This window comes from Phyllobates terribilis, unplaced genomic scaffold, assembly GCF_046119375.1.
Source record: "Phyllobates terribilis strain yellow unplaced genomic scaffold, ASM4611937v1 Scaffold_2__4_contigs__length_985480577, whole genome shotgun sequence".
NCBI lineage: Eukaryota > Metazoa > Chordata > Amphibia > Anura > Dendrobatidae > Phyllobates > Phyllobates terribilis.
The window spans coordinates 164,797,128-164,811,091 of NW_027362762.1; positions in this window are offsets into that span (position 1 = coordinate 164,797,128).

The window sequence follows — 13,964 nt, forward strand, 5'->3', positions numbered from 1 at the left end:
ATGCAGAAAAAAATTATATTCAGTTTGCAACCTGATGGAGGTCAGTATAGATGGATTAATAGAAGAAGACCCACACACAGCTAGAAGCCCAATATTTTTTCAGAGCTAGATGCAGAAAAAAATTATATTCAGTTTGCAACCTGATGGAGGTCAGTATAGATGGATTAATAGAACAAGACCCACACACAGCTAGAAGCCCAATATTTTTTCAGAGGTAGATGCAGAAAAAAATATATTCAGTTTGCAACCTGATGGAGGTCAGTATAGATGGACTAATACAACAAGTCCCACACACAGCTAGAAGCCCAATATTTTTTCAGAGGTAGATGCAGAAAAAAATATATTCAGTTTGCAACCTGATGGAGGTCAGTATAGGTGGACTAATAGAACAAGTCCCACACACTGCTAGAAGGCCAAATATTTTTTCAGAGCTAGATGCAGAAAAAAATTATATTCAGTTTGCAACCTGATGGAGGTCAGTATAGATGGATTAATAGAACAAGACCCACACACAGCTAGAAGCCCAATATTTTTTCAGAGCTAGATGCAGAAAAAAATTATATTCAGTTTGCAACCTGATGGAGGTCAGTATAGATGGATTAATAGAACAAGACCCACACACAGCTAGAAGCCCAATATTTTTTCAGAGCTAGATGCAGAAAAAAATTATATTCAGTTTGCAACCTGATGGAGGTCAGTATAGATGGATTAATAGAACAAGACCCACACACAGCTAGAAGCCCAATATTTTTTCAGAGCTAGATGCAGAAAAAAATTATATTCAGTTTGCAACCTGATGGAGGTCAGTATAGATGGATTAATAGAACAAGACCCACACACAGCTAGAAGCCCAATATTTTTTCAGAGCTAGATGCAGAAAAAAATTATATTCAGTTTGCAACCTGATGGAGGTCAGTATAGATGGATTAATAGAACAAGACCCACACACAGCTAGAAGCCCAATATTTTTTCAGAGCTAGATGCAGAAAAAAATTATATTCAGTTTGCAACCTGATGGAGGTCAGTATAGATGGATTAATAGAACAAGACCCACACACACCTAGAAGCCCAATATTTTTTCAGAGGTAGATGCAGAAAAAAATATATTCAGTTTGCAACCTGATGGAGGTCAATATAGATGGACTAATACAACAAGTCCCACACACAGCTAGAAGCCCAATATTTTTTCAGAGGTAGATGCAGAAAAAAATATATTCAGTTTGCAACCTGATGGAGGTCAGTATAGGTGGACTAATAGAACAAGTGCCACACACTGCTAGAAGGCCAAATATTTTTTCAGAGCTAGATGCAGAAAAAATTATATTCAGTTTGCAACCTGATGGAGGTCAGTATAGATGGATTAATAGAACAAGACCCACACACAGCTAGAAGCCCAATATTTTTTCAGAGCTAGATGCAGAAAAAAATTATATTCAGTTTGCAACCTGATGGAGGTCAGTATAGATATATAGATGGATTAATAGAACAAGACCCACACACAGCTAGAAGCCCAATATTTTTTCAGAGCTAGATGCAGAAAAAAATTATATTCAGTTTGCAACCTGATGGAGGTCAGTATAGATGGATTAATAGAAGAAGACCCACACACAGCTAGAAGCCCAATATTTTTTCAGAGCTAGATGCAGAAAAAAATTATATTCAGTTTGCAACCTGATGGAGGTCAGTATAGATGGATTAATAGAACAAGACCCACACACAGCTAGAAGCCCAATATTTTTTCAGAGGTAGATGCAGAAAAAAATATATTCAGTTTGCAACCTGATGGAGGTCAGTATAGATGGACTAATACAACAAGTCCCACACACAGCTAGAAGCCCAATATTTTTTCAGAGGTAGATGCAGAAAAAAATATATTCAGTTTGCAACCTGATGGAGGTCAGTATAGGTGGACTAATAGAACAAGTCCCACACACTGCTAGAAGGCCAAATATTTTTTCAGAGCTAGATGCAGAAAAAAATTATATTCAGTTTGCAACCTGATGGAGGTCAGTATAGATGGATTAATAGAACAAGACCCACACACAGCTAGAAGCCCAATATTTTTTCAGAGCTAGATGCAGAAAAAAATTATATTCAGTTTGCAACCTGATGGAGGTCAGTATAGATGGATTAATAGAACAAGACCCACACACAGCTAGAAGCCCAATATTTTTTCAGAGCTAGATGCAGAAAAAAATTATATTCAGTTTGCAACCTGATGGAGGTCAGTATAGATGGATTAATAGAACAAGACCCACACACAGCTAGAAGCCCAATATTTTTTCAGAGCTAGATGCAGAAAAAAATTAGATTCAGTTTGCAACCTGATGGAGGTCAGTATAGATGGACTAATATAATGATGCTATGCCCAAAAGATTTTACTTCACTAGGTGCAGTAAAAAAATTGGTATTCTATACACAGGTGGTATATCTTGCAACACAGATAGGCTACTCCACTGACTAACACACTCTGCAATAGGCCAAAAAGGATTAGCTTTGCTAGATTCAGCCAAATGCTGTGAAAAAAACTTGCACAGCACTGGCACAGACCTGCCTGGCAAAAACTGATAGGAACTGATGTAACCTAGTCCTGAAAAGGACTCCAATTACAATTAGTCTTTACTCCCACAACCTATCTATTTAAGAGCACAGACCTGCCTGATAAAAGTCGTAGGAAATGCTGTAACCTAGTCCTTAAAAGGACTGCAATCACAACTATTCCCTACTCCCAAGCTATCTGTATATTTGTGCGAAAATTGGCTTGAAATTAACAAGGTATAGCGCACACAGCAACAGCGGTGCCGTCTAACACGCAGCTGCAGCAGTGAGAAAATGGTGGCGACGGGGAAAATGGCTTGGTCTTATAGGGCAAGGACATGTGACATACACTGCCAATGACACATGCCCTTGCTTGTGTGAAAAAAAGCACTTCGCTCCGTGTGTGCGCTGCTGATAGGCTGACAGATTGCACCTCCCCACTGTAAATGCGGGAAAGAGAAAAAAAAATGGAGATCTTCATTGTTCCTGCAGAGATCCATCCCCTGCCCCTCCCCCCACCCCGCTGTACACTCAAACTGCGTATTAACATTAATTTTCATCATTACTGAGAAAAAATCCAGTTATGATTTTGGTGCACGAACAGTTATCGAACATAACCTCGAACAGCCGAATTTTTCTCAAATTGTTCGTGTTCGCCGAACGGCTCGAACACCGCCCAAAACAGCTCGAATTTGAGATTGGCGAACAGTTCGAGTAGAACAACGCTCATCTCTAGTAGCGAGCATGCTCGCTCATCACTATTCAGGAGGTCAAAATCTTTAAGAAATGGCTCATTTCTTAACCTGAAAACTTTTGAAAATATTTGACTGAAATATAAATGGAAATCTTTTCTGGTAGAAAAAGGAAAATAAAGAACTTAAATGATGTGGTTATTTAATTAATACATTGTTGAAGTACTTTTTGATTTTATGACTGCATTCTGTGTTTTTGGATAGGACTCGAGTCTATCAGCATGGTTCATCTAGAATTGGCAATCTTTGCCCAGTCTTCCTTGCAGTAGTGTTCCAAATCTGTCAGATTGTGAGCGCATCTCAACGCACAGCCCTTCTCAGGTCAACCCTCAGATTTACAATTGGGTTCAGGTCTGGGCTCTGGTTGGATTATTCTAAAACTTTAATCTTCTGTTAATGAAGTCATTCTATTATTGATATGGAGGTATACCTAGGGTCGTTGTCATGCTGAAAAGTGAGATTCCTCTTCATCTTCTTAGCAGAAAAGTGTTTGATGGAAAATTGACAGATATTTTGAACTGTTCATAATTCCCTCCACCTTGACTAAAGCCCAAGTTCCAGCTGCCAAAAAACAGTCCGAAAGCATAATGTTGTCTCCTCCATGGTCCACTATGGATATGGTATAATGTTCTTTTGGTGGTGCACAGTGTTGCCTTTGCGCCAAACATACATTTTGGTATTATGGCCAAAAAATTCAACCTTGGTCTCATCCCACGTTTTTGGCAGACTTGATGTAGGTTTTCAGCAAAACACAGCCAGGCTTGGATGTTTTTCATTGTAAGAAAAGCTTCCATCTTGCCACACTACCATACAAGCCATGCATATGAAGAATATGGGAGATTTCTGTAACATGCAGTGCACAACCAGTAATTACAAGAAATTCCTCCAGCTCTTTTAATGTTGCTGTAGGCCTCTTGGCAGCCTTCCAGACCAATTTTCTTCTTGTCTGTTCATCAATTTCTGAGGGACATCCAGTTCTAGGTAATGACAAATTTAAGCTACTTCTTGATGACCGTCTTCACAGTGTTCCATATCTAATGTTCTGGAAATGTTTTGATACTCTTCTAATGACTGCTAACTTTCAACAATTAGATCCCTTTGCTGTGTTGTAAGCTGTTTATGGGCTATGTTTCTTTATGTAAAATGCAACTAAGAAAATATCAGAAAAATCCTACTAGAACAACTAAACTTTATATGGAATTAATCTGAATCACTGTAAATGATAACAACTGTGTACTGACTTCTATTTAACATGAGTTTAATTGTGATTGGCTAATTCTGAACACAACCAAATGCCCCATTATAAGAAGGTGTTCACACTTATGCATCCACATTATTTTAGTTTTGTTAGTTTTATTTTCCCCCTCAAAATTATTTCAGTTTTTTTCTCAATGTGTTTGTACAGATTATAGGCGACAGTAAAGGTGGAAAGAGTTTGAAAATTAATCTTCTTGGTATGATTGTTTACATGGCAAAGACGTGGTATTTTAAGTGGAATGTGTAGACTTTTTATATCCATTGAAGTTTGGTGTGTGGCACCAGTATATGTAATAAACGCAGAGGCAATGACATCAGAGGTGTAATGATGTCATACTAAGATATGTCAGTGCATGAGATTTTTGGTAGGCCAGTGATAAAAACTGCTCTATACTAAAAATAACCTTTAAAATAAAATAACCTTAAAAGTTATGGACACAACTGTGGAACTTTTTAATTTCTTACATTTTAAATTCTTGTATTTTAGGCTAAAATTAATTTTGCTTGTGGATTTCATTAAAAAATTTGCACTGGCTGTGGGTATCCTAACTCATACTCGAAAGACTCATAGGCATATAGGAGACTATCAAGTTCAGGACCCATGGCCAGTTTGTGAAACCAATCTATTTTAGCTGTCTTACTGAACTCCTCTCAACCTATTTATGACTACAGCTCAACTTTGATGTGGCTTATGGTCACGAATACGGTGAGCAGAGCTCACAAAAAGACAGATAATTTCCTATCATAATGAGCTGACAGATTTTCAGATAACTTATTCTGGAGCCAGCAATAGATGGTGCAACATAGAGGCTATAGAAGAAAAACTGTGCAAAGTATTTAATGAAACCCAATTGCAAAAATGATTTTTAGCTTAAAATACATGCACTTAAGTGGAAGAAAAGCTCCTGATGGTATCAATATTCTTTAATTGCTTCCGGACCATCCATAGACCTTAAATGTCGGGGCAGTCCAGCTCCTAATCTGCAGTGAAATTGTAAAACATCACTGCATAGTAATGCAGCTACATGCAAGTCAGAGACAGCCAGCAAATATGGCAGCCAAAGGCCATAGAACACTGCGGCCAGACGCTGACACTATCTCCTGTACTGTGGCTGCAAGAGCTGTAAACTGGGTATGCCCCCTGTGCACTGGGCTCCACTCATCCTCTGTTGCCAGGGCCTTTAACCAAAAGCAATAATTTCTACTTCTGGCATAAAAGGTCATGTCTAGCTCAGGGGTGCAGGACTGCAAGGAGGAGAAGCAGAGAGCAGTGAAGACCATTAAAGGGTCTATATTGATTTTTATGCTTGCTATTTAAAATAGTTGGCACTACAGTTCAAGTCCTCTTCCTCTCTGAAGAGGCGATTTGCATATTTAATTTCTCAGAGGAGCATGACCTATAAGTCTCCTCACACTTTAAATCTCAGATGTTTAAAGAAGCACTCCCACCAAAATTGTTATCCTCTTAATATATTACAGCCATCATATTATGTAACACTGTTTACTTACAATTGCTAATTTTGCCCTTCTACCCAATTAATTCTTCTCTTTTCTCTGCTCTGTGTAGAAACAGGAAGTCTCTTTTCCCTGCATGAATCATCCCCCTCTTCAACTCTTAACCCAGCTGTTCTGTTCCTTTCCTCTGCCAAGGACGTTTACAGTGATGACTTATGCAGGGAAAGGATTCAGTTTTTAATCATGTGATGTCATAGACCTAAAGGAAAAGAGAGAATTAACTGGGTAGAAGGGAAAAATGAGCATTTGTAAGTATACAGTGCTTTATAATATGATGACTGCAATATGTTAAGAGGACAAAAAATTTGATGGGAGGAGGAGTGCTTCTTTAATGAAAAGATGTTTTGACACCGAGTTTAAAGAAAAGATGCTCCAAAAATGTTATTTCATGGGGAATGTGAGCCCTTTTTAAAAAAGACGAGGCAGAAGAGACAACAGCTACGCTTTAAAATCAAGTGACAAAAAATGGATGAATTTTTAATACTACTAACTCAGCCCTGGAGTGTACATTTATGAATAGGATATGGACACTAAATTGCAAGCCCTTTTGAGGAAAGGACAGATGTGAGTGTTGTAAATTCCTGTACATTGCTGGAGAATATTTTAGCACTATAGCAAAATGAAATCGACAAAATAAATAATACAATACAAACAATATAGTAATCTCACCTGGCACCCACGCTGTTATATTTTACTACACACATGTGTTACATCTGGGAAGCGGGCTTTCCCTTCTATTTACTGGATTACTGACCTAGGGTAAGCATTGTCTATCTGCCATCCTCCCCTACTGTGGTGTTTTTTTCTACATGCCCCAATGAGGGGTTTTATTACTTTTTCCATTGCTATTTGGACTTTTTTTGGCTGACATATTTATTAGTGATTTACTTAATCTGGATACTGCCTTAATTTATAGTCCATTCGTAGGGCTCTACTCTGTGGAGCCCCATTGCCACAGTTAGGGGGGTCCGGGGATCTATGCACTTTATGGATGCAAGCTATATCTATTGATTCATGATTTTGCCGCTATGTATCACTTTGTTATTCCCATCCCCCCCTCCCCCCTAGTACTGTCAGTATTCGCTGCTACCGCTCCTAGCCCCCTTGCACATGTCTTTTTATTATATGTTTTTGTGTTGTCTTATACTCTGTGTCAATAAAATTTATACCTTTTTATCTTTGCCTAAAAAGCTCCGTTCTTTTCTCTTGGTGGTACACATGTGTTACAGTAGAGGTGGACTGACCATTTGGCCATTAGAGGAGTGCCCAAGGACACATCTCCAAATGGGGCTCACGGCTCTTGAGACAAATGTATTTGACAAATCAGAAAAAAAGAAGCTAAATTAAATAAATGCCAATCAAAGTCACTGCGTTGACTCAGGTCAAGTACATTATAACTATGATGGTTGGTAAGGGGCCAATTGTTGCCCAGGGGGTCCAACACAACATTTACTAAGCTCCTGTGTTGAAAAAATGATTTAATATAGTATGAAGCCATTTTTCCCCCTAAAAAGATTCCAGGACACCAACCTGTGCCATCAGGTAGTTTTTAGTCGTTTGGCTTATTTTTGTGCACATTTTACTATTAGTAAAGGATTTAATTCAGATCTTGTGTCGCTCAGAAGCTCTATCTATATTTCTTTCTGTTCTATGACATATAATGTTGAGTCCAGTCACAGAGAATATTTATGGCTCCTTAGATTTCTGCTGGGAAAAATAACTTTTTTCCCTCTTGCTCACAATGACAGTAGAGGTTGTGTGATTTAGGGAATGGGCTAAATGACAAGGTGACCTCATCCTTGTTGCTCTCATCTTAATCAAGCTCCAAGATTTTATACATTGGAATTCTTCAGATCTTCATTCCTATCACATTGTTTCTACCTCTGCTAGCACACGCAGCACATTTCCTACACATTTAGTGCAGAATAGGAATCTGTTTTTGACGTTGCTTTCTTTGATATGTACACAATGGTAAGTATTATTGTTGTGGTTCTGGAAATGTATTATTATATTACTATTATGTACTATTATATAGTTAAAAAATTCTGACACAGAAAACTAGTTTTTTTTCTAAATAATTATAATAATAGCTCTGTTATCTATACATTAAAGATGACTGAATATGCCAAGATTTAAATTCACCAAATCGCACGGATTTTACTGGGAAATTCGATTTGCTTCAAAATTATTTGTCACAGATTGAATGTTCCTTATGCGATATTAATATACTATATAATGTTGCTTTTACTATATATTATACTCTCCTGACCCCAGAGCTTAATAAATGTAGGATGTTAAAAAAATGAATTCTCAGCTCAGTCCACTGAAACAGCCGCTCACCTTCCGTTTCTCAGTTCCTATTCTGTTCACCTTCTCCAATCACATGCATCCTCTTCGGCAGCTTCACTCTGAGCCAGAACTTTCAGCTCAATCAGTCATTGGATGTCAATGTATCCCTTGCCGTTTCGGCGCACATCGTGAAGTCATTATGTTAAGACGTTCACCTCCCGAGGCCTAGTCAGTGTCTCTGAGGATGCAGGCTAGTCAGATTAGAGGCTTGGTCGAGCCGGAAACCCTGGCGCAAAGTGAAGAAGGCCAAAGAAGATGTGCACGATCATGGAAAGAAGAGGCGCCAAGACCAAATAGAGGCTTGCAGGTAGTAGGGTGAGATAGGTGAGCAATAAGGTGAATATTATTGTTTTTTTTGTTTTTTTTTTTACTTTTTGCCAGCCCTCTACGGTTTACAAAAATGGCGGCCACAGAAATTGTGAATGAATTGCAAAAAATCCATATTCTGGAGAATATGAATTTTTGCAAGATTGAAGGAGAATTCAATTTGCTCATCTCTATTGTACATCCAATTTATCATACTCATGATGTTCTTAATATTTTCACTGATTTATAGAGACAATCCCTTCCCTAAAAATAGCCACCCTGCCAATCAGGCAATTACAACCACCACCTGGAACCACCAGTAATCAGTTGCCATACTTTTCATCTGTGGCAACTACTATGGGGAAAATAGTGTATAACATAACAAGCTGAAAAGTTATAAGAAAAGCTAGGTCAACCAGAATGGAAGCCATACTTTCTTAGCAGCTTCCCACATTGAACCCCCAAACTGAGCTTTAAGAGACAACATTAATAACCCCGCATGGACCTTAATGTATTGTTTTGAGATTTTCAGTTTAATTGACTTCTTCTGATGTGTTGCCCCTTTATGGAGGCACTGTAGAAAGAAAATTTCAGGAATATGTGCTGTACAATCCCAGTGCTGAATGACAAATAAAGTTGGTGTCCAATCAAATAACCCCTTAGATGCCATTGTTAAAAGTGAAAGTGGAATCTAAGGTGTTTGACAGAGGGAGGATGTTTCCTCTGTCAGTCCATTGGCTTCCTACAATATGTATGAGTGGGCTATGCTTTCCTTTCCTAAAGAGGTTATATGGTTGCTATGGAACTAACAAGGTCTTAGGGTCTACGATCTTCAATTGCCATTAAAGTTTATAAAGATTAACTTTTTTTTAAAATAGTTAATAATAAATAAAACATTTTTTGTACCACTACAATTGTAATAAAGTTAAGTTGTTATTTTTATTGCATGGTTAAAAAAAAATAAAAAAAAAATGGTGGTGGAATTGCAGTTTTGCTAAATTTCCCCCAAAAGAATTGTATAAAAAAAATTATAGATCAATTATATGTACTCCAAATTAGTACCAATAAAAAATAAACTTGTCTTACAAAAAATCATGCCATCATGAAGCTATGGTGATGGAAAAATCTAACAGCTCAATAAATACAGCGACATTTAAATTACTTTTTCCACAAAACATGTTTTTTTATTGTGTAAAAGTGTTAAAACGTTATATAAAATGAAGAAGTGCATGACAGAAACCTGAAGGACTCAATGGATGTTATGTCAAGAACCCAGCAATCTTGTTATGGAGCAAAACAAAGTAAAAAATGCTAATGTAAACATACAGTGAAGGAAATAATTATTTGATCCGTTGCTGTTTTTGTAAGTTTTCCCACTGACAAAGACATGAACAGTCTATAATTTTAAGGCTAGATTAATTTTAACATTGAGAGATAGAATATCCCCAAAAAATCAAGAAAATCACATTGTATAAATTAGATAAATTTATTTGCATTTTGCAGTGAGAAATAAGTATTTGATCCCCTACAAACCATTATGAGTTCTGGTTCCTACAGACCAGTTAGACGCTCCTAATCAACTCGTTACCTGCATTAAAGACAGCTGTCTTACATAGTCACCTGTATAAAAGACTCCTGCCCACAGACTCAATTAATCAGTCAGACTCTAACCTCTACAACATGGGCAAGACCAAAGAGCTTTCTAAGGATGTCAGGGACAAGATCATAGACCTGCACAAAGCTGGAATGGGCTACAAAACCATAAGTAAGATGCTGGGTGAGAAGGAGATAACTGTTGGTGCAATAGTAAGAAAATGGAAGAAATACAAAATGACTGTCAATCGACATCGATCTGGGGCACCATGCAAAATCTCACCTCGTGGGGTATCCTTCATCATGAGGAAGGTGAGAGATCAGCCTAAAACTACACGGGGGGAACTTGTTAATGATCTCAAGACAAGTGGGACCACAGTCATCAAGAAAACCATTGGTAACACATTAAGCCTTAAAGGTTTAAAATCCTGCAGTGCCTGCAAGATCCCCCTGCTCAAGAAGACACATGTGCAGGCCCGTCTGAAGTTTGCCAATGAACACCTGGATGATTCTGTGAGTTATTAGGAGAAGGTGCTGTGATCAGATGATAAAAAATTGAGCACTTTGGCATTAACTCAACTCGCCGTGTTTGGAAAAAGAATGATGAGTACAACCTTAAGAACATCGTCCAAACCGTGAAGCATGGTGGGGGAAACATTATACTTTGGGGGTGCTTTTCTGCAAAGGGGACATGACGACTCCACCGTACTGAAGGGAAGATGGATGGGGTCATGTATCGCGAGATTTTGGCCAACCACCTCCATCCCTCAGTAAAGAGCATTGAAGATGGGTCGCGGCTGAGTCTTCCAACAAGACAATGACCCAAAACATACAGCCAAGGCAACAAAGGAGTGGCTCAAAAATAAGTACACTAAGGTCATGGAGTGGCCTAGCCAGTCTCCAGACCTTAATCCCATAGAAAACTTATGGAAGGAGTTGAAGCTCCGAGTTGCCAAGCGACAGACTCAAAATCTTAATGATTTAGAGATGATCTGCAAAGAGGAGTGGACCAAAATTCCTCCTGGGTCCTGACATGTGCGCAAACCTCATCATCAACTACAAAAAACGTCTGACTGCTGTGCTTGCCAACAAGGGTTTTGCCACCAAGTATTAAGTGTTGTTTGCCAGAGGGATCAAATACTTATTTCTCACTGCAAAATGGAAATAAATTTATCTAATTTATACAATGTGATTTTCTTGATTTTTTTGGATATTCTCTCAATGTTAAAATTAACCTACCCTTAAAATTATAGACTGTTCATGTCTTTGTCAGTGGGCAAACTTACAAAAACAGCAAGGGATCAAATAATTATTTCCTTCACTGTAGCCATATATTTATTATATGGTGTAAGGGTAATTTTACACCATATCACTATGTTGATGACCTGTGATGATGTAGTTGACAATAATCTCTGCCATCATGATGGAAACTCATCTGTCATGCTAAACGTTTTGTCATTAGGCAGCCCCAATTGGTACATGTGAATTGAGTCGTTTTAGTCCATCTGCATAAGAATAAACTTCCTGCTATTTACTTACTGCTCAATATCATAATGGAGGTGTTCACATCAGGAGGATGATATTTTGAGATCTACTAATAGATACACACTTACCATGTGGTGTACCACACTACTACCCCCAATATGGTACCTTGTGGAGAAATGATGGTGTGGGCCTAAACAACAATGGACCTGATGAATGTGGTCCAGGCATTTAAATGCATTAACATTAGGAAAAGTTGCCTTAATTCATTGATAAATCTTTCTATGCACAATTATACAGTATGTAATGGTAGAAAGGTTCACAAGAGCTGTAAATTCACTGACAGTCCATAAAAACAATAGATTCTTGACGTGATGTCTGAAATAGAAAGGATACATACAGGGTTTTGAGGGAAATGTGAAAATCCACACACATCAGTCTCAGCTTGGGTAGCAGTCTGTGTACTATTTTGTCAGTGATACTCTATTGACACTAGTGATTGGGCATGGTTATTTAACGTCACGTGCAAAGAATGTGGTCGCTTCTGGGGTATTTGTGAATTTTGTGTTAAAAAAGCACTCTCATCAAAGTTTTTATCCTTTTAATATATTGCAGTTATCATATCATACAGCGCTGCGTACTTACAATTGCTCATTTTGCCTTTCTACCCAGATAATTCTTTTGTTTTCCATTAGGTCTATGACATCACGTGATTAAAAACTGACTAGCTGAATCCTTCTAAGCTGGAAGTCTCTTTCCCTGCATGTATCATTCCCCGCTTCAACTCTTGACCCAGCTGCTCCCTCCAGCCCCCTGCCAGGGACTTTTGCAGTGACTTATTAGTCATGCAGAAAAAAGAGACTTGCTGTTTCTACATAGAGCTTAGAAGGATTCAGCTAGTCAGTTTTTAATCATGTGATGTCATAGACGTAATGGAAAACAGAATAATTAACTGGGTAGAAGAAAAAAATGAGCAACTGGAAGTACACAGTGCTATATAATATGATGACTGCAATATATTAAGAGGATACAAACTTTGATAGGAGTGCTTCTTTATTTGTCCAGTGAAAGCAAAAACTGAGATTTGAAGACTCAAGCAAGCAAAACAACAAAGCCTAAGCCGATGGTCTAATGCAGGGATGTCAAACTCAAATATACAGAGGGCCAAAATTAAAAGCTTGGACAAAGTCGTGGGCCATCCTTGATATTAATTAAAAAAATGTCTACAATTGAGGAAGTTTCTCCTTATCATCAAATATAACGATGAACCTTTTCATATGAAAACAAATTTAAAGGGGTTGTCCCACGAACAAAGTACATTTAACAAAGGATAAAAAACCTTGAATAATACAAATAATAAAGTATGATGCCAACAAAAGTGCCCCCAAACACAAGATTATACCTCCACAGTGAATTTCCACATTATAATGGACCCCACATAGTGATCCATACAGTATAATGGAACCACATAGTGCTCCATACTGTATAATGGGACACACATAATGCTCCATACAGTATAATGGGCCCCACATAGTGCTCCATACAGTATAATGGGCCCACATAGTGCTCCATACAGTATAATGGGCCCACATAGTGCTCCATACAGTATAATGGGCCCACATAGTGCTTCATACAGTATAATGCCCCAGATAGTCCTCCATACAGTATAATGGACATCACATAATGCTCCATACTGTAAAATGGGTCCCACATAGTGCTCCATACAGTATAATGGGCCCCACATAATGCTCCATACAGTATAATTGGCCCCACATAGTGCTACCTACTGTATAATGGGCCCCACAAAGTGCTCCATACTGTATAATGGAACCACATAGTGCTCCATATAGTATAATGGGCCCCACATAGTGCTCCATACTGTATAATGGGACCCACATAGTGCTCCATACTGTATAATGGGCCCTACATAGTACTCCATACTGTATAATGGGCCCTACATAGTGCTCCATACAGTATAATGGGCTCAACATAGTGCTCCATGCTGTATAATGGGCCCTACTTAGTGCTCAATACAGTATAATGGACATCACATAGTGCTCGATACGGTATAATGGGCCCAATATAATGCTCCATACTGTATAATGGCCCCACATAGTGCTCCATACAGTATAATGGGCCCACATAATGCTCCATACAGTATAATGGGCCAAC